The sequence below is a fragment of the Crassostrea angulata genome, chromosome 4 (assembly GCF_025612915.1).
Source record: "Crassostrea angulata isolate pt1a10 chromosome 4, ASM2561291v2, whole genome shotgun sequence".
Taxonomy (NCBI): domain Eukaryota; kingdom Metazoa; phylum Mollusca; class Bivalvia; order Ostreida; family Ostreidae; genus Magallana; species Magallana angulata.
Window position 1 is genome coordinate 9,946,383 of NC_069114.1, and position 20,218 is coordinate 9,966,600.

A 20,218-nucleotide genomic window follows, 5' to 3' on the forward strand; every position below is an offset into this window, starting at 1 on the left:
AGGTGTAAAAGAATTAAATCATTATTAGCATCATCATGTAGACATGTTAGGTTAATAAATGTAATAGATTAATGAAACTTTTGACAAGTAATTAATGTTAAATGTAGCTCTTGAAATTTGAATATTGTGTGTAACGTGCTAGATTTTGCATGTTATTTCAGCCTTCCTGGACCATATTTCAAAGGCCTATAACTCTGATGCAGAATACACAATTCCCGCCAAATTTCCCAGGGAGGTGTATTATGGGTATAAGTGTCTACCTACCAAGTTTCATCAAAATCAAAGAAGAATTGTGTAATTATTAGGTCACATACCACTATTTTTACCCCGTGCTCATTGATCACGCAAGTAGTTCCATTCTAAAAATGTATGTATTATTTCAAAAATTCCTAGGGGTACTAAATGGTCGAATTTGGTTCCTTTTATGGCATGGATGGAAAGAAGAAGGTTTGAAAAAAAATACAGACAGGAAAATGTTTTGAAAAATTATCTTTACAGGCGCAATAGAAAGGGTGTGAGGAGGCCAATGTTTACACACATTCCAAAGTGAAAGTGAATTTTTCATGGTAGGGGTTATTTTAGGGGCCATATCTCAGTCCCCTCTCGATTGATTTTCCTGCAGTTTGGATATGTTGTTGGACTAGTGTCATTCTATTGGTATGCTGTATTTGAACTCATTTGAGCCGGTGGAATTTTTTATATGAATTATTTTTGTATAAAGGAATAAGAGGGAAAAATAATTGTGGTCTGTGTCCTATCAGGTCAAAGGTCAAAATCCACGTTTATCAACTTATGTCTAATTTTTCGTTATTTTTCAAACAATTAGGATGAATAATGACATTTTGTGGGGTTCTTTTTCAATTTTGGCAGATAATATGAAAAAATAACGGTAAAAATAGTGTGAAATGGATTTGAACGAGGTGTGAACAGCATGGTGTCATCAATGAGTCAAACAGGGGACGTAAGTACTTGCAAAATGTCTAAAAACACTTTCTAATGTTAACTTTACTTATCACCCAAATCATAAAAGAATTGGTCGATTTGTCATTAAGTTATAAAGTCTTAAATATACCCACCCCTCTCTCTCTCTCTCTCTCTCTCTCTCTCTCTCTCTCTCTCTCTCTCTCTCTCTCTCTCTCTCTGATATTAATCATAGTACATGTAAAAGTATATATATATATTTCCTTTAATATTATTTTGATTAAATTATAAGGAGGAAAGTAGGGCTTATGTTACTTCATGATTCCTATGAATGATGACATATTTCACTGCCTAGCAGATTGCATGACAGGACATACAAGCTGGTAAAGGGGCACCTGCTGCCCCCCCCCCCCCCCCCCAGTTAACACCATTTTGACAGAGAATAATGAAGAAAACAACAAATGGTAAGTTGATTTTATTCATTTATTCATATTTTTCTTACAATTTAACACTTGAAATCTGATGGTGAGTAGGCATCACAACATTTTCCTCAGTACTTTAGAATATGTAAACCTTCATGTATAGATATTTATATGAGACATATACATTTTACTGGTGAGAAATAGTCATTTTAGCATCTAAATTATCGATGCCTTGCAAATTTTTATTTAAATTACTGCTTTAAAGTCTTATTATGTCAGTTTTTTCCCCTCTTTGTGTCCTAGAAATGTAACTACCAACAAATGTAGCATGTGTATGAGTTTGGTTGCTGGCATTGAACAGTGATTGCCCAAGATATATGAGGTCTGCTAGAAGCTTTACTATTTGTAATACTGTAGTAATATCTTTTTGGCACTCTCATCATTAATTTGAGTCTTGGTCATCATTGTTCATGGTAACATACCAGACATTTTCACCTCTAAATGCACAATGTATGTAGAAACCCATGACTTTGAATGGTGAATCCTAGCTACAAAAGGTATGATCTCCTCAAGATTAATCACACCAGATAATGCTGAAAGAAGGTGATGGACTTGTAATTTCTAGAATAGTTTCTCGTTAATGTTTGTAAAAAATCCCTACTTTGGATTTTAATGTGTAGAGTTATCTCCCTTTGTTTTAAGAGTACAGTTTTCATGAACCAAGGCTCCTTATGAATTAGGGTACATTTAAGTAATTTATTCAGTGTATATGTAATGAATGGACAAATAGAATTCATTCTAAATTCTTCTAAATTGTTAGTTTTGTTTCAAAAGGCATTTTATGCCTATCCATATCAGCCCTGTGTACTCTGAGTTAATCTACTTTGGTCAGCAAGTGCCATTTCCTGAAAATTTGTGAATGGTTCTATGTGATTATCTGCTTAATGTAAACGGATTAGCCACTGTATATTTATCAAAATACCTGATTTCTATAGCAAACTAAATGCAGAATATTTTAAATATTTTTTCAAGCTCATAGCATGTGATTAAATGTTTCATTTTTGGCATTTTCTGAAAAATTTAGCCATATTTGGGGTATTTTTTTCAAAAATTTCCAAAAAATAGTTCCAGGTGTAAAAGAATTAAATCATTATTAGCATCATCATGTAGACATGTTAGGTTAATAAATGTAATAGATTAATGAAACTTTTGACAAGTAATTAATGTTAAATGTAGCTCTTGAAATTTGAATATTGTGTGTAACGTGCTAGATTTTGCATGTTATTTCAGCCTTCCTGGACCATATTTCAAAGGCCTATAACTCTGATGCAGAATACACAATTCCCGCCAAATTTCCCAGGGAGGTGTATTATGGGTATAAGTGTCTACCTACCAAGTTTCATCAAAATCAAAGAAGAATTGTGTAATTATTAGGTCACATACCACTATTTTTACCCCGTGCTCATTGATCACGCAAGTAGTTCCATTCTAAAAATGTATGTATTATTTCAAAAATTCCTAGGGGTACTAAATGGTCGAATTTGGTTCCTTTTATGGCATGGATGGAAAGAAGAAGGTTTGAAAAAAAATACAGACAGGAAAATGTTTTGAAAAATTATCTTTACAGGCGCAATAGAAAGGGTGTGAGGAGGCCAATGTTTACACACATTCCAAAGTGAAAGTGAATTTTTCATGGTAGGGGTTATTTTAGGGGCCATATCTCAGTCCCCTCTCGATTGATTTTCCTGCAGTTTGGATATGTTGTTGGACTAGTGTCATTCTATTGGTATGCTGTATTTGAACTCATTTGAGCCGGTGGAATTTTTTATATGAATTATTTTTGTATAAAGGAATAAGAGGGAAAAATAATTGTGGTCTGTGTCCTATCAGGTCAAAGGTCAAAATCCACGTTTATCAACTTATGTCTAATTTTTCGTTATTTTTCAAACAATTAGGATGAATAATGACATTTTGTGGGGTTCTTTTTCAATTTTGGCAGATAATATGAAAAAATAACGGTAAAAATAGTGTGAAATGGATTTGAACGAGGTGTGAACAGCATGGTGTCATCAATGAGTCAAACAGGGGACGTAAGTACTTGCAAAATGTCTAAAAACACTTTCTAATGTTAACTTTACTTATCACCCAAATCATAAAAGAATTGGTCGATTTGTCATTAAGTTATAAAGTCTTAAATATACCCACCCCTCTCTCTCTCTCTCTCTCTCTCTCTCTCTCTCTCTCTCTCTCTCTCTCTCTCTGATATTAATCATAGTACATGTAAAAGTATATATATATATTTCCTTTAATATTATTTTGATTAAATTATAAGGAGGAAAGTAGGGCTTATGTTACTTCATGATTCCTATGAATGATGACATATTTCACTGCCTAGCAGATTGCATGACAGGACATACAAGCTGGTAAAGGGGCACCTGCTGCCCCCCCCCCCCCAGTTAACACCATTTTGACAGAGAATAATGAAGAAAACAACAAATGGTAAGTTGATTTTATTCATTTATTCATATTTTTCTTACAATTTAACACTTGAAATCTGATGGTGAGTAGGCATCACAACATTTTCCTCAGTACTTTAGAATATGTAAACCTTCATGTATAGATATTTATATGAGACATATACATTTTACTGGTGAGAAATAGTCATTTTAGCATCTAAATTATCGATGCCTTGCAAATTTTTATTTAAATTACTGCTTTAAAGTCTTATTATGTCAGTTTTTTCCCCTCTTTGTGTCCTAGAAATGTAACTACCAACAAATGTAGCATGTGTATGAGTTTGGTTGCTGGCATTGAACAGTGATTGCCCAAGATATATGAGGTCTGCTAGAAGCTTTACTATTTGTAATACTGTAGTAATATCTTTTTGGCACTCTCATCATTAATTTGAGTCTTGGTCATCATTGTTCATGGTAACATACCAGACATTTTCACCTCTAAATGCACAATGTATGTAGAAACCCATGACTTTGAATGGTGAATCCTAGCTACAAAAGGTATGATCTCCTCAAGATTAATCACACCAGATAATGCTGAAAGAAGGTGATGGACTTGTAATTTCTAGAATAGTTTCTCGTTAATGTTTGTAAAAAAATCCCTACTTTGGATTTTAATGTGTAGAGTTATCTCCCTTTGTTTTAAGAGTACAGTTTTCATGAACCAAGGCTCCTTATGAATTAGGGTACATTTAAGTAATTTATTCAGTGTATATGTAATGAATGGACAAATAGAATTCATTCTAAATTCTTCTAAATTGTTAGTTTTGTTTCAAAAGGCATTTTATGCCTATCCATATCAGCCCTGTGTACTCTGAGTTAATCTACTTTGGTCAGCAAGTGCCATTTCCTGAAAATTTGTGAATGGTTCTATGTGATTATCTGCTTAATGTAAACGGATTAGCCACTGTATATTTATCAAAATACCTGATTTCTATAGCAAACTAAATGCAGAATATTTTAAATATTTTTTCAAGCTCATAGCATGTGATTAAATGTTTCATTTTTGGCATTTTCTGAAAAATTTAGCCATATTTGGGGTATTTTTTTCAAAAATTTCCAAAAAATAGTTCCAGGTGTAAAAGAATTAAATCATTATTAGCATCATCATGTAGACATGTTAGGTTAATAAATGTAATAGATTAATGAAACTTTTGACAAGTAATTAATGTTAAATGTAGCTCTTGAAATTTGAATATTGTGTGTAACGTGCTAGATTTTGCATGTTATTTCAGCCTTCCTGGACCATATTTCAAAGGCCTATAACTCTGATGCAGAATACACAATTCCCGCCAAATTTCCCAGGGAGGTGTATTATGGGTATAAGTGTCTACCTACCAAGTTTCATCAAAATCAAAGAAGAATTGTGTAATTATTAGGTCAAAGGTCAAAATCCACGTTTATCAACTTATGTCTAATTTTTCGTTATTTTTCAAACAATTAGGATGAATAATGACATTTTGTGGGGTTCTTTTTCAATTTTGGCAGATAATATGAAAAAATAACGGTAAAAATAGTGTGAAATGGATTTGAACGAGGTGTGAACAGCATGGTGTCATCAATGAGTCAAACAGGGGACGTAAGTACTTGCAAAATGTCTAAAAACACTTTCTAATGTTAACTTTACTTATCACCCAAATCATAAAAGAATTGGTCGATTTGTCATTAAGTTATAAAGTCTTAAATATACCCACCCCTCTCTCTCTCTCTCTCTCTCTCTCTCTCTCTCTCTCTCTCTCTCTCTCTCTGATATTAATCATAGTACATGTAAAAGTATATATATATATTTCCTTTAATATTATTTTGATTAAATTATAAGGAGGAAAGTAGGGCTTATGTTACTTCATGATTCCTATGAATGATGACATATTTCACTGCCTAGCAGATTGCATGACAGGACATACAAGCTGGTAAAGGGGCACCTGCTGCCCCCCCCCCCCCCCCAGTTAACACCATTTTGACAGAGAATAATGAAGAAAACAACAAATGGTAAGTTGATTTTATTCATTTATTCATATTTTTCTTACAATTTAACACTTGAAATCTGATGGTGAGTAGGCATCACAACATTTTCCTCAGTACTTTAGAATATGTAAACCTTCATGTATAGATATTTATATGAGACATATACATTTTACTGGTGAGAAATAGTCATTTTAGCATCTAAATTATCGATGCCTTGCAAATTTTTATTTAAATTACTGCTTTAAAGTCTTATTATGTCAGTTTTTTCCCCTCTTTGTGTCCTAGAAATGTAACTACCAACAAATGTAGCATGTGTATGAGTTTGGTTGCTGGCATTGAACAGTGATTGCCCAAGATATATGAGGTCTGCTAGAAGCTTTACTATTTGTAATACTGTAGTAATATCTTTTTGGCACTCTCATCATTAATTTGAGTCTTGGTCATCATTGTTCATGGTAACATACCAGACATTTTCACCTCTAAATGCACAATGTATGTAGAAACCCATGACTTTGAATGGTGAATCCTAGCTACAAAAGGTATGATCTCCTCAAGATTAATCACACCAGATAATGCTGAAAGAAGGTGATGGACTTGTAATTTCTAGAATAGTTTCTCGTTAATGTTTGTAAAAAATCCCTACTTTGGATTTTAATGTGTAGAGTTATCTCCCTTTGTTTTAAGAGTACAGTTTTCATGAACCAAGGCTCCTTATGAATTAGGGTACATTTAAGTAATTTATTCAGTGTATATGTAATGAATGGACAAATAGAATTCATTCTAAATTCTTCTAAATTGTTAGTTTTGTTTCAAAAGGCATTTTATGCCTATCCATATCAGCCCTGTGTACTCTGAGTTAATCTACTTTGGTCAGCAAGTGCCATTTCCTGAAAATTTGTGAATGGTTCTATGTGATTATCTGCTTAATGTAAACGGATTAGCCACTGTATATTTATCAAAATACCTGATTTCTATAGCAAACTAAATGCAGAATATTTTAAATATTTTTTCAAGCTCATAGCATGTGATTAAATGTTTCATTTTTGGCATTTTCTGAAAAATTTAGCCATATTTGGGGTATTTTTTTCAAAAATTTCCAAAAAATAGTTCCAGGTGTAAAAGAATTAAATCATTATTAGCATCATCATGTAGACATGTTAGGTTAATAAATGTAATAGATTAATGAAACTTTTGACAAGTAATTAATGTTAAATGTAGCTCTTGAAATTTGAATATTGTGTGTAACGTGCTAGATTTTGCATGTTATTTCAGCCTTCCTGGACCATATTTCAAAGGCCTATAACTCTGATGCAGAATACACAATTCCCGCCAAATTTCCCAGGGAGGTGTATTATGGGTATAAGTGTCTACCTACCAAGTTTCATCAAAATCAAAGAAGAATTGTGTAATTATCAGGTCAAAGGTCAAAATCCACGTTTATCAACTTATGTCTAATTTTTCGTTATTTTTCAAACAATTAGGATGAATAATGACATTTTGTGGGGTTCTTTTTCAATTTTGGCAGATAATATGAAAAAATAACGGTAAAAATAGTGTGAAATGGATTTGAACGAGGTGTGAACAGCATGGTGTCATCAATGAGTCAAACAGGGGACGTAAGTACTTGCAAAATGTCTAAAAACACTTTCTAATGTTAACTTTACTTATCACCCAAATCATAAAAGAATTGGTCGATTTGTCATTAAGTTATAAAGTCTTAAATATACCCACCCCTCTCTCTCTCTCTCTCTCTCTCTCTCTCTCTCTCTCTCTCTCTCTCTCTCTCTGATATTAATCATAGTACATGTAAAAGTATATATATATATTTCCTTTAATATTATTTTGATTAAATTATAAGGAGGAAAGTAGGGCTTATGTTACTTCATGATTCCTATGAATGATGACATATTTCACTGCCTAGCAGATTGCATGACAGGACATACAAGCTGGTAAAGGGGCACCTGCTGCCCCCCCCCCCCCCAGTTAACACCATTTTGACAGAGAATAATGAAGAAAACAACAAATGGTAAGTTGATTTTATTCATTTATTCATATTTTTCTTACAATTTAACACTTGAAATCTGATGGTGAGTAGGCATCACAACATTTTCCTCAGTACTTTAGAATATGTAAACCTTCATGTATAGATATTTATATGAGACATATACATTTTACTGGTGAGAAATAGTCATTTTAGCATCTAAATTATCGATGCCTTGCAAATTTTTATTTAAATTACTGCTTTAAAGTCTTATTATGTCAGTTTTTTCCCCTCTTTGTGTCCTAGAAATGTAACTACCAACAAATGTAGCATGTGTATGAGTTTGGTTGCTGGCATTGAACAGTGATTGCCCAAGATATATGAGGTCTGCTAGAAGCTTTACTATTTGTAATACTGTAGTAATATCTTTTTGGCACTCTCATCATTAATTTGAGTCTTGGTCATCATTGTTCATGGTAACATACCAGACATTTTCACCTCTAAATGCACAATGTATGTAGAAACCCATGACTTTGAATGGTGAATCCTAGCTACAAAAGGTATGATCTCCTCAAGATTAATCACACCAGATAATGCTGAAAGAAGGTGATGGACTTGTAATTTCTAGAATAGTTTCTCGTTAATGTTTGTAAAAAATCCCTACTTTGGATTTTAATGTGTAGAGTTATCTCCCTTTGTTTTAAGAGTACAGTTTTCATGAACCAAGGCTCCTTATGAATTAGGGTACATTTAAGTAATTTATTCAGTGTATATGTAATGAATGGACAAATAGAATTCATTCTAAATTCTTCTAAATTGTTAGTTTTGTTTCAAAAGGCATTTTATGCCTATCCATATCAGCCCTGTGTACTCTGAGTTAATCTACTTTGGTCAGCAAGTGCCATTTCCTGAAAATTTGTGAATGGTTCTATGTGATTATCTGCTTAATGTAAACGGATTAGCCACTGTATATTTATCAAAATACCTGATTTCTATAGCAAACTAAATGCAGAATATTTTAAATATTTTTTCAAGCTCATAGCATGTGATTAAATGTTTCATTTTTGGCATTTTCTGAAAAATTTAGCCATATTTGGGGTATTTTTTTCAAAAATTTCCAAAAAATAGTTCCAGGTGTAAAAGAATTAAATCATTATTAGCATCATCATGTAGACATGTTAGGTTAATAAATGTAATAGATTAATGAAACTTTTGACAAGTAATTAATGTTAAATGTAGCTCTTGAAATTTGAATATTGTGTGTAACGTGCTAGATTTTGCATGTTATTTCAGCCTTCCTGGACCATATTTCAAAGGCCTATAACTCTGATGCAGAATACACAATTCCCGCCAAATTTCCCAGGGAGGTGTATTATGGGTATAAGTGTCTACCTACCAAGTTTCATCAAAATCAAAGAAGAATTGTGTAATTATCAGGTCAAAGGTCAAAATCCACGTTTATCAACTTATGTCTAATTTTTCGTTATTTTTCAAACAATTAGGATGAATAATGACATTTTGTGGGGTTCTTTTTTCAATTTTGGCAGATAATATGAAAAAATAACGGTAAAAATAGTGTGAAATGGATTTGAACGAGGTGTGAACAGCATGGTGTCATCAATGAGTCAAACAGGGGACGTAAGTACTTGCAAAATGTCTAAAAACACTTTCTAATGTTAACTTTACTTATCACCCAAATCATAAAAGAATTGGTCGATTTGTCATTAAGTTATAAAGTCTTAAATATACCCACCCCTCTCTCTCTCTCTCTCTCTCTCTCTCTCTCTCTCTCTCTCTCTGATATTAATCATAGTACATGTAAAAGTATATATATATATATTTCCTTTAATATTATTTTGATTAAATTATAAGGAGGAAAGTAGGGCTTATGTTACTTCATGATTCCTATGAATGATGACATATTTCACTGCCTAGCAGATTGCATGACAGGACATACAAGCTGGTAAAGGGGCACCTGCTGCCCCCCCCCCCCCCCCCCAGTTAACACCATTTTGACAGAGAATAATGAAGAAAACAACAAATGGTAAGTTGATTTTATTCATTTATTCATATTTTTCTTACAATTTAACACTTGAAATCTGATGGTGAGTAGGCATCACAACATTTTCCTCAGTACTTTAGAATATGTAAACCTTCATGTATAGATATTTATATGAGACATATACATTTTACTGGTGAGAAATAGTCATTTTAGCATCTAAATTATCGATGCCTTGCAAATTTTTATTTAAATTACTGCTTTAAAGTCTTATTATGTCAGTTTTTTCCCCTCTTTGTGTCCTAGAAATGTAACTACCAACAAATGTAGCATGTGTATGAGTTTGGTTGCTGGCATTGAACAGTGATTGCCCAAGATATATGAGGTCTGCTAGAAGCTTTACTATTTGTAATACTGTAGTAATATCTTTTTGGCACTCTCATCATTAATTTGAGTCTTGGTCATCATTGTTCATGGTAACATACCAGACATTTTCACCTCTAAATGCACAATGTATGTAGAAACCCATGACTTTGAATGGTGAATCCTAGCTACAAAAGGTATGATCTCCTCAAGATTAATCACACCAGATAATGCTGAAAGAAGGTGATGGACTTGTAATTTCTAGAATAGTTTCTCGTTAATGTTTGTAAAAAATCCCTACTTTGGATTTTAATGTGTAGAGTTATCTCCCTTTGTTTTAAGAGTACAGTTTTCATGAACCAAGGCTCCTTATGAATTAGGGTACATTTAAGTAATTTATTCAGTGTATATGTAATGAATGGACAAATAGAATTCATTCTAAATTCTTCTAAATTGTTAGTTTTGTTTCAAAAGGCATTTTATGCCTATCCATATCAGCCCTGTGTACTCTGAGTTAATCTACTTTGGTCAGCAAGTGCCATTTCCTGAAAATTTGTGAATGGTTCTATGTGATTATCTGCTTAATGTAAACGGATTAGCCACTGTATATTTATCAAAATACCTGATTTCTATAGCAAACTAAATGCAGAATATTTTAAATATTTTTTCAAGCTCATAGCATGTGATTAAATGTTTCATTTTTGGCATTTTCTGAAAAATTTAGCCATATTTGGGGTATTTTTTTCAAAAATTTCCAAAAAATAGTTCCAGGTGTAAAAGAATTAAATCATTATTAGCATCATCATGTAGACATGTTAGGTTAATAAATGTAATAGATTAATGAAACTTTTGACAAGTAATTAATGTTAAATGTAGCTCTTGAAATTTGAATATTGTGTGTAACGTGCTAGATTTTGCATGTTATTTCAGCCTTCCTGGACCATATTTCAAAGGCCTATAACTCTGATGCAGAATACACAATTCCCGCCAAATTTCCCAGGGAGGTGTATTATGGGTATAAGTGTCTACCTACCAAGTTTCATCAAAATCAAAGAAGAATTGTGTAATTATCAGGTCAAAGGTCAAAATCCACGTTTATCAACTTATGTCTAATTTTTCGTTATTTTTCAAACAATTAGGATGAATAATGACATTTTGTGGGGTTCTTTTTCAATTTTGGCAGATAATATGAAAAAATAACGGTAAAAATAGTGTGAAATGGATTTGAACGAGGTGTGAACAGCATGGTGTCATCAATGAGTCAAACAGGGGACGTAAGTACTTGCAAAATGTCTAAAAACACTTTCTAATGTTAACTTTACTTATCACCCAAATCATAAAAGAATTGGTCGATTTGTCATTAAGTTATAAAGTCTTAAATATACCCACCCCTCTCTCTCTCTCTCTCTCTCTCTCTCTCTCTCTCTCTCTCTCTCTCTCTGATATTAATCATAGTACATGTAAAAGTATATATATATATATTTCCTTTAATATTATTTTGATTAAATTATAAGGAGGAAAGTAGGGCTTATGTTACTTCATGATTCCTATGAATGATGACATATTTCACTGCCTAGCAGATTGCATGACAGGACATACAAGCTGGTAAAGGGGCACCTGCTGCCCCCCCCCCCCCCCAGTTAACACCATTTTGACAGAGAATAATGAAGAAAACAACAAATGGTAAGTTGATTTTATTCATTTATTCATATTTTTCTTACAATTTAACACTTGAAATCTGATGGTGAGTAGGCATCACAACATTTTCCTCAGTACTTTAGAATATGTAAACCTTCATGTATAGATATTTATATGAGACATATACATTTTACTGGTGAGAAATAGTCATTTTAGCATCTAAATTATCGATGCCTTGCAAATTTTTATTTAAATTACTGCTTTAAAGTCTTATTATGTCAGTTTTTTCCCCTCTTTGTGTCCTAGAAATGTAACTACCAACAAATGTAGCATGTGTATGAGTTTGGTTGCTGGCATTGAACAGTGATTGCCCAAGATATATGAGGTCTGCTAGAAGCTTTACTATTTGTAATACTGTAGTAATATCTTTTTGGCACTCTCATCATTAATTTGAGTCTTGGTCATCATTGTTCATGGTAACATACCAGACATTTTCACCTCTAAATGCACAATGTATGTAGAAACCCATGACTTTGAATGGTGAATCCTAGCTACAAAAGGTATGATCTCCTCAAGATTAATCACACCAGATAATGCTGAAAGAAGGTGATGGACTTGTAATTTCTAGAATAGTTTCTCGTTAATGTTTGTAAAAAATCCCTACTTTGGATTTTAATGTGTAGAGTTATCTCCCTTTGTTTTAAGAGTACAGTTTTCATGAACCAAGGCTCCTTATGAATTAGGGTACATTTAAGTAATTTATTCAGTGTATATGTAATGAATGGACAAATAGAATTCATTCTAAATTCTTCTAAATTGTTAGTTTTGTTTCAAAAGGCATTTTATGCCTATCCATATCAGCCCTGTGTACTCTGAGTTAATCTACTTTGGTCAGCAAGTGCCATTTCCTGAAAATTTGTGAATGGTTCTATGTGATTATCTGCTTAATGTAAACGGATTAGCCACTGTATATTTATCAAAATACCTGATTTCTATAGCAAACTAAATGCAGAATATTTTAAATATTTTTTCAAGCTCATAGCATGTGATTAAATGTTTCATTTTTGGCATTTTCTGAAAAATTTAGCCATATTTGGGGTATTTTTTTCAAAAATTTCCAAAAAATAGTTCCAGGTGTAAAAGAATTAAATCATTATTAGCATCATCATGTAGACATGTTAGGTTAATAAATGTAATAGATTAATGAAACTTTTGACAAGTAATTAATGTTAAATGTAGCTCTTGAAATTTGAATATTGTGTGTAACGTGCTAGATTTTGCATGTTATTTCAGCCTTCCTGGACCATATTTCAAAGGCCTATAACTCTGATGCAGAATACACAATTCCCGCCAAATTTCCCAGGGAGGTGTATTATGGGTATAAGTGTCTACCTACCAAGTTTCATCAAAATCAAAGAAGAATTGTGTAATTATTAGGTCAAAGGTCAAAATCCACGTTTATCAACTTATGTCTAATTTTTCGTTATTTTTCAAACAATTAGGATGAATAATGACATTTTGTGGGGTTCTTTTTCAATTTTGGCAGATAATATGAAAAAATAACGGTAAAAATAGTGTGAAATGGATTTGAACGAGGTGTGAACAGCATGGTGTCATCAATGAGTCAAACAGGGGACGTAAGTACTTGCAAAATGTCTAAAAACACTTTCTAATGTTAACTTTACTTATCACCCAAATCATAAAAGAATTGGTCGATTTGTCATTAAGTTATAAAGTCTTAAATATACCCACCCCTCTCTCTCTCTCTCTCTCTCTCTCTCTCTCTCTCTCTCTCTCTCTCTCTCTCTCTCTCTCTCTCTCTGATATTAATCATAGTACATGTAAAAGTATATATATATATTTCCTTTAATATTATTTTGATTAAATTATAAGGAGGAAAGTAGGGCTTATGTTACTTCATGATTCCTATGAATGATGACATATTTCACTGCCTAGCAGATTGCATGACAGGACATACAAGCTGGTAAAGGGGCACCTGCTGCCCCCCCCCCCCCCCCCCAGTTAACACCATTTTGACAGAGAATAATGAAGAAAACAACAAATGGTAAGTTGATTTTATTCATTTATTCATATTTTTCTTACAATTTAACACTTGAAATCTGATGGTGAGTAGGCATCACAACATTTTCCTCAGTACTTTAGAATATGTAAACCTTCATGTATAGATATTTATATGAGACATATACATTTTACTGGTGAGAAATAGTCATTTTAGCATCTAAATTATCGATGCCTTGCAAATTTTTATTTAAATTACTGCTTTAAAGTCTTATTATGTCAGTTTTTTCCCCTCTTTGTGTCCTAGAAATGTAACTACCAACAAATGTAGCATGTGTATGAGTTTGGTTGCTGGCATTGAACAGTGATTGCCCAAGATATATGAGGTCTGCTAGAAGCTTTACTATTTGTAATACTGTAGTAATATCTTTTTGGCACTCTCATCATTAATTTGAGTCTTGGTCATCATTGTTCATGGTAACATACCAGACATTTTCACCTCTAAATGCACAATGTATGTAGAAACCCATGACTTTGAATGGTGAATCCTAGCTACAAAAGGTATGATCTCCTCAAGATTAATCACACCAGATAATGCTGAAAGAAGGTGATGGACTTGTAATTTCTAGAATAGTTTCTCGTTAATGTTTGTAAAAAATCCCTACTTTGGATTTTAATGTGTAGAGTTATCTCCCTTTGTTTTAAGAGTACAGTTTTCATGAACCAAGGCTCCTTATGAATTAGGGTACATTTAAGTAATTTATTCAGTGTATATGTAATGAATGGACAAATAGAATTCATTCTAAATTCTTCTAAATTGTTAGTTTTGTTTCAAAAGGCATTTTATGCCTATCCATATCAGCCCTGTGTACTCTGAGTTAATCTACTTTGGTCAGCAAGTGCCATTTCCTGAAAATTTGTGAATGGTTCTATGTGATTATCTGCTTAATGTAAACGGATTAGCCACTGTATATTTATCAAAATACCTGATTTCTATAGCAAACTAAATGCAGAATATTTTAAATATTTTTTCAAGCTCATAGCATGTGATTAAATGTTTCATTTTTGGCATTTTCTGAAAAATTTAGCCATATTTGGGGTATTTTTTTCAAAAATTTCCAAAAAATAGTTCCAGGTGTAAAAGAATTAAATCATTATTAGCATCATCATGTAGACATGTTAGGTTAATAAATGTAATAGATTAATGAAACTTTTGACAAGTAATTAATGTTAAATGTAGCTCTTGAAATTTGAATATTGTGTGTAACGTGCTAGATTTTGCATGTTATTTCAGCCTTCCTGGACCATATTTCAAAGGCCTATAACTCTGATGCAGAATACACAATTCCCGCCAAATTTCCCAGGGAGGTGTATTATGGGTATAAGTGTCTACCTACCAAGTTTCATCAAAATCAAAGAAGAATTGTGTAATTATTAGGTCACATACCACTATTTTTACCCCGTGCTCATTGATCACGCAAGTAGTTCCATTCTAAAAATGTATGTATTATTTCAAAAATTCCTAGGGGTACTAAATGGTCGAATTTGGTTCCTTTTATGGCATGGATGGAAAGAAGAAGGTTTGAAAAAAAATACAGACAGGAAAATGTTTTGAAAAATTATCTTTACAGGCGCAATAGAAAGGGTGTGAGGAGGCCAATGTTTACACACATTCCAAAGTGAAAGTGAATTTTTCATGGTAGGGGTTATTTTAGGGGCCATATCTCAGTCCCCTCTCGATTGATTTTCCTGCAGTTTGGATATGTTGTTGGACTAGTGTCATTCTATTGGTATGCTGTATTTGAACTCATTTGAGCCGGTGGAATTTTTTATATGAATTATTTTTGTATAAAGGAATAAGAGGGAAAAATAATTGTGGTCTGTGTCCTGATGGACACAGACCACAATTATTTCTCCCTCTTATTCCTTTATAAAACAAAAATTCATATAAAAAATTCCACCGGCTCAAATCTATTCCAATTTGGCATAATGACGGACAAACATTAGTCCAACAACATTTCCAAAGGACAGGAAAATCAATCGAGAGGGGGCTGAGATATGGCCCCTACAATAACCCCTACCCTGCAATATCCACTTTCACTTCGGAATATTTGTAAACATTGGCCTCTTTACACCCTTCCTATTGCGCCTTTAAAGATCGATTTTCCCAATTATTTTTAACTAGTATTTTTTTTCAAACCTTCTTCTTTCCATCCATGCCCTAAAAGGCGCCAAATTCGCCCATTTAGCACCCCTGGGAATTTTTGGAAAAAAACATACATTTTTAGAATAGAACTAGTTGACTGATCAATGAGCACGGGGTAAAAATAGTGGTATGTGACCTGATGCTGGTGGTAATTTTTTCTTAGTATGCAAAGATGATATGCATTTGTTTCTACTTCCTTGAAGGGGTTGTAATGGTCGAATGTGAAGGTACTGTACACACATCACTCTTGAGTCCCGTTCTTGTTGGAAGCCTCTGCCTTTGGACCATGCAGGTCAGCGATCCAGTGCAGCCTCTGCTCCTGATGACTCCGATCTAAAGACATTTCAGCTGTTTTGCAAAATTCAAGTAGTCTGTTGGAAGCTTTCTCTCAGTCTGCTCTACAGTATGTAAGAAGTGTTCACATGGAATGAGAGTACCAAACCCCCGGATGTTTACATCAGAGAAAAAGTTATAGAACGTTGTAATAAGGAATGAATGGGTAGGCGTTAGGCGATTGGCTGAATTCAGGTATGTGACAATTCTCATTTTGTAGTAAAATTATTAGTTTTTAAAATAAATGATGGAATGGGGGAATATTTTAAAGAATATAGCAACACTAGGAAAAATTGTAGGGGTGGGGGTTGATTTTTTATGAAGAGTGACATTTACTGCCGATCGCTGTAAGTTGTAAACAACTGCAAATTTGACCTATAAACGCCACGGGACCCTATATTTTTTTTTGTCATTTCCTGAAAGGTCTTGAATTGAAGTTTCAAATGATACCAAAGATTTGACTGAAACTATTATAGTAAAGTACTGAGAGGTCATAACATTTGTATGGAGTTCTATGGGAAAATAATTGGTAGGCTTTTCCCTATAGAGACCCTATTTTTTAAATGTTTTCTTTCTTTAAAGTCAAACAAAGGTCAATATTTCACGATTATTTGGACAGACTTGACATTTCAATACACTTGCAGTAAAATTAGTTCATCAAATTTAAATTTTAAGAAGGGAGTGGCTGTAATTTAAAATTGAGGGGGACTGGAGTATTGGATATGTGTAAAGAGTAAAATTAGAGGGGCCAGGAAAGAAGAAAAAGCAAGAAATATTGGTTTGAATTCTAAATTAGATAATATTATTGTTGATTACATGTGTAGCAATTCATTTTTGCAGTTCTTTGCTTGTTTTTTCAATTTTAAATTCATATTTAACTCATAATTGATGGGCTCAATTAAGGTCTGCTGATCATCTGTCAATAGAATTTGGACAAAAATTATGTTGTAAACAAGGTTTTTTATTTGTTTTTCTTATTTTTTGTAAGCATCATATTTGCAATGCATTAAAAAATGTCTATTCTTTTCAAATTGATGACCTGATGCTATTTAATGTCAATTTAATGTCATCTTGATGTTTATTTTTCAGCAGATTTTCATTGTTCGGGTATTCTGCATCTGGACCAGCAGAGTGATTTGGATCAAATACTGCCTCCCATGCTTCCCAGCCATCCACCTAGAGGAGTTCTGCAGTCTTTTCCCTCGCCTAAATGGTCTTGACCTGAGTAAGGTTGATGTATAAGACGGTCTCACCCACACGCCCTGAAACTACAGCAGTTGTCAACAGCTAGTGCCTTCACCTGGTAAGTTACCATGTTTCATTTTTTTATCCCTAGATTTGTGATTGTGAGTGTTTAGCCAGGAGTACATGTTAGGCATACATATGGTCAGGAATGAGTGTCTCTCACCCCCCCCCCCCCCCTTTTTCCTCCACCCACTCCTCTTTAGAGAGGGGTGGGGAGGGGAGTGTTACACATGTTTATTGCACATGAAAGGGATATTGGGGTTATGACACATTGGACTCATGTCAGCCTAGTATGGGGTATATGTTATTGGAATGATTATGTTTCATGAGCTTAGTAGGGGCATTTTGTAAAGTTTTCATGGTTAAAACTGCTTGAAACTGTCAACAGTGTCCATTGCAAGATAGCAGTTTTTAGAGTTACTTCCCTTAGACTAACTGGCTGAGTGATTCAGAATTTCAACATGATGTAATTCTATTTATTTGGACTGACTGTATGTAATTTTTGATGAGTTACTTGAATTATGTTATGACTGCATAAATCACATTTGGCATTACATGTTATTACATGTATTTACATGTAATAGTGTTTATTTATGTACCCCACCCTTGACAGATCATTAAATTCTGTATTTCTGTGTGTAATCAGAATGTATATATTTTATTTGTAAGGAATATATGAAAAAATTTTATGTATGAACATTGTTTTGTGCAATGAATAACTTATAACTCTGATTTTTCCTCATTCGTGCACTTAGGATGATCTCCATTGTTCAGCCGCCTCAGCTTTGGAAGATGATGGTGGCAGGGCGGCGGGGTCATTTTGCCCCATATTGATGCTGTCGGACAGACGGTAGCCATCTGATTCATCACGATGGACATTCTTCTATATAATGAAGGTAAACTTTTCAGCATACTATCTTCTGTCTCTGTACTTGGAGGCGCATTTTGTGATTTGACACTAGAATAGTTACCCCTCTTGAATTTTGACATTGGCAAGAACTTGGCCTTTTCTAGATTTAATTTTCAATAATTTTACAATTAAACAGTTCTGTTCATTACCCCAGGTACCTAGCTCTAATATAATATCAAAATTATGTCCTTTTTCGTTTGCTAGAATAGTGTTATAAAGAAAGATAAGGGGGCACCTGCTAGTTCTGTAAGCTGCATTACACTGGGGGGTGGTGATATTGTTCGCACATGCTCAATCAACAGGAATGGCCTGATTAGAATTATTTGGCTTATTAGAATCAATAATGGATGATTGTTCATGATATGAACATTTTTTACCAATTTGTCAGTATAAAGCATGTATATTTTGATTAATTTACTAGGATTTCATCAATTTCAGGAGGTTTTCTTAAAACCTGGGTAGAATCTACCCTTATTAGGAAATTAATAAAATTTTGACATTTTATCATATAGATAATACCAATACTCAAAAACAAGTAGTAAACAAACTATTTTATTGATTCCAGGCACTAATTATATACAAATATATTCAGAGGTCTGAATGTCATTCACTCCCTGTAACGCCAGCATCTGCAGCATGATGTCATCAATTGAGCTAGTGACAACATCCATGACATTGAACTCATGGGACTCAAATTTCATACATAAACTCAGGTAGGTCTAAAGTCTTTAAAAAATAGCAAATGGACTAATTCTGAGGTAGGTAAGATTGTAAGTATAGGAATGAGAGTACCAAACCCCCGGATGTTTACATCAGAGAAAAAGTTATAGAACGTTGTAATAAGGAATGAATGGGTAGGCGTTAGGCGATTGGCTGAATTCAGGTATGTGACAATTCTCATTTTGTAGTAAAATTATTAGTTTTTAAAATAAATGATGGAATGGGGGAATATTTTAAAGAATATAGCAACACTAGGAAAAATTGTAGGGGTGGGGGTTGATTTTTTATGAAGAGTGACATTTACTGCCGATCGCTGTAAGTTGTAAACAACTGCAAATTTGACCTATAAACGCCACGGGACCCTATATTTTTTTTTGTCATTTCCTGAAAGGTCTTGAATTGAAGTTTCAAATGATACCAAAGATTTGACTGAAACTATTATAGTAAAGTACTGAGAGGTCATAACATTTGTATGGAGTTCTATGGGAAAATAATTGGTAGGCTTTTCCCTATAGAGACCCTATTTTTTAAATGTTTTCTTTCTTTAAAGTCAAACAAAGGTCAATATTTCACGATTATTTGGACAGACTTGACATTTCAATACACTTGCAGTAAAATTAGTTCATCAAATTTAAATTTTAAGAAGGGAGTGGCTGTAATTTAAAATTGAGGGGGACTGGAGTATTGGATATGTGTAAAGAGTAAAATTAGAGGGGCCAGGAAAGAAGAAAAAGCAAGAAATATTGGTTTGAATTCTAAATTAGATAATATTATTGTTGATTACATGTGTAGCAATTCATTTTTGCAGTTCTTTGCTTGTTTTTTCAATTTTAAATTCATATTTAACTCATAATTGATGGGCTCAATTAAGGTCTGCTGATCATCTGTCAATAGAATTTGGACAAAAATTATGTTGTAAACAAGGTTTTTTATTTGTTTTTCTTATTTTTTGTAAGCATCATATTTGCAATGCATTAAAAAAT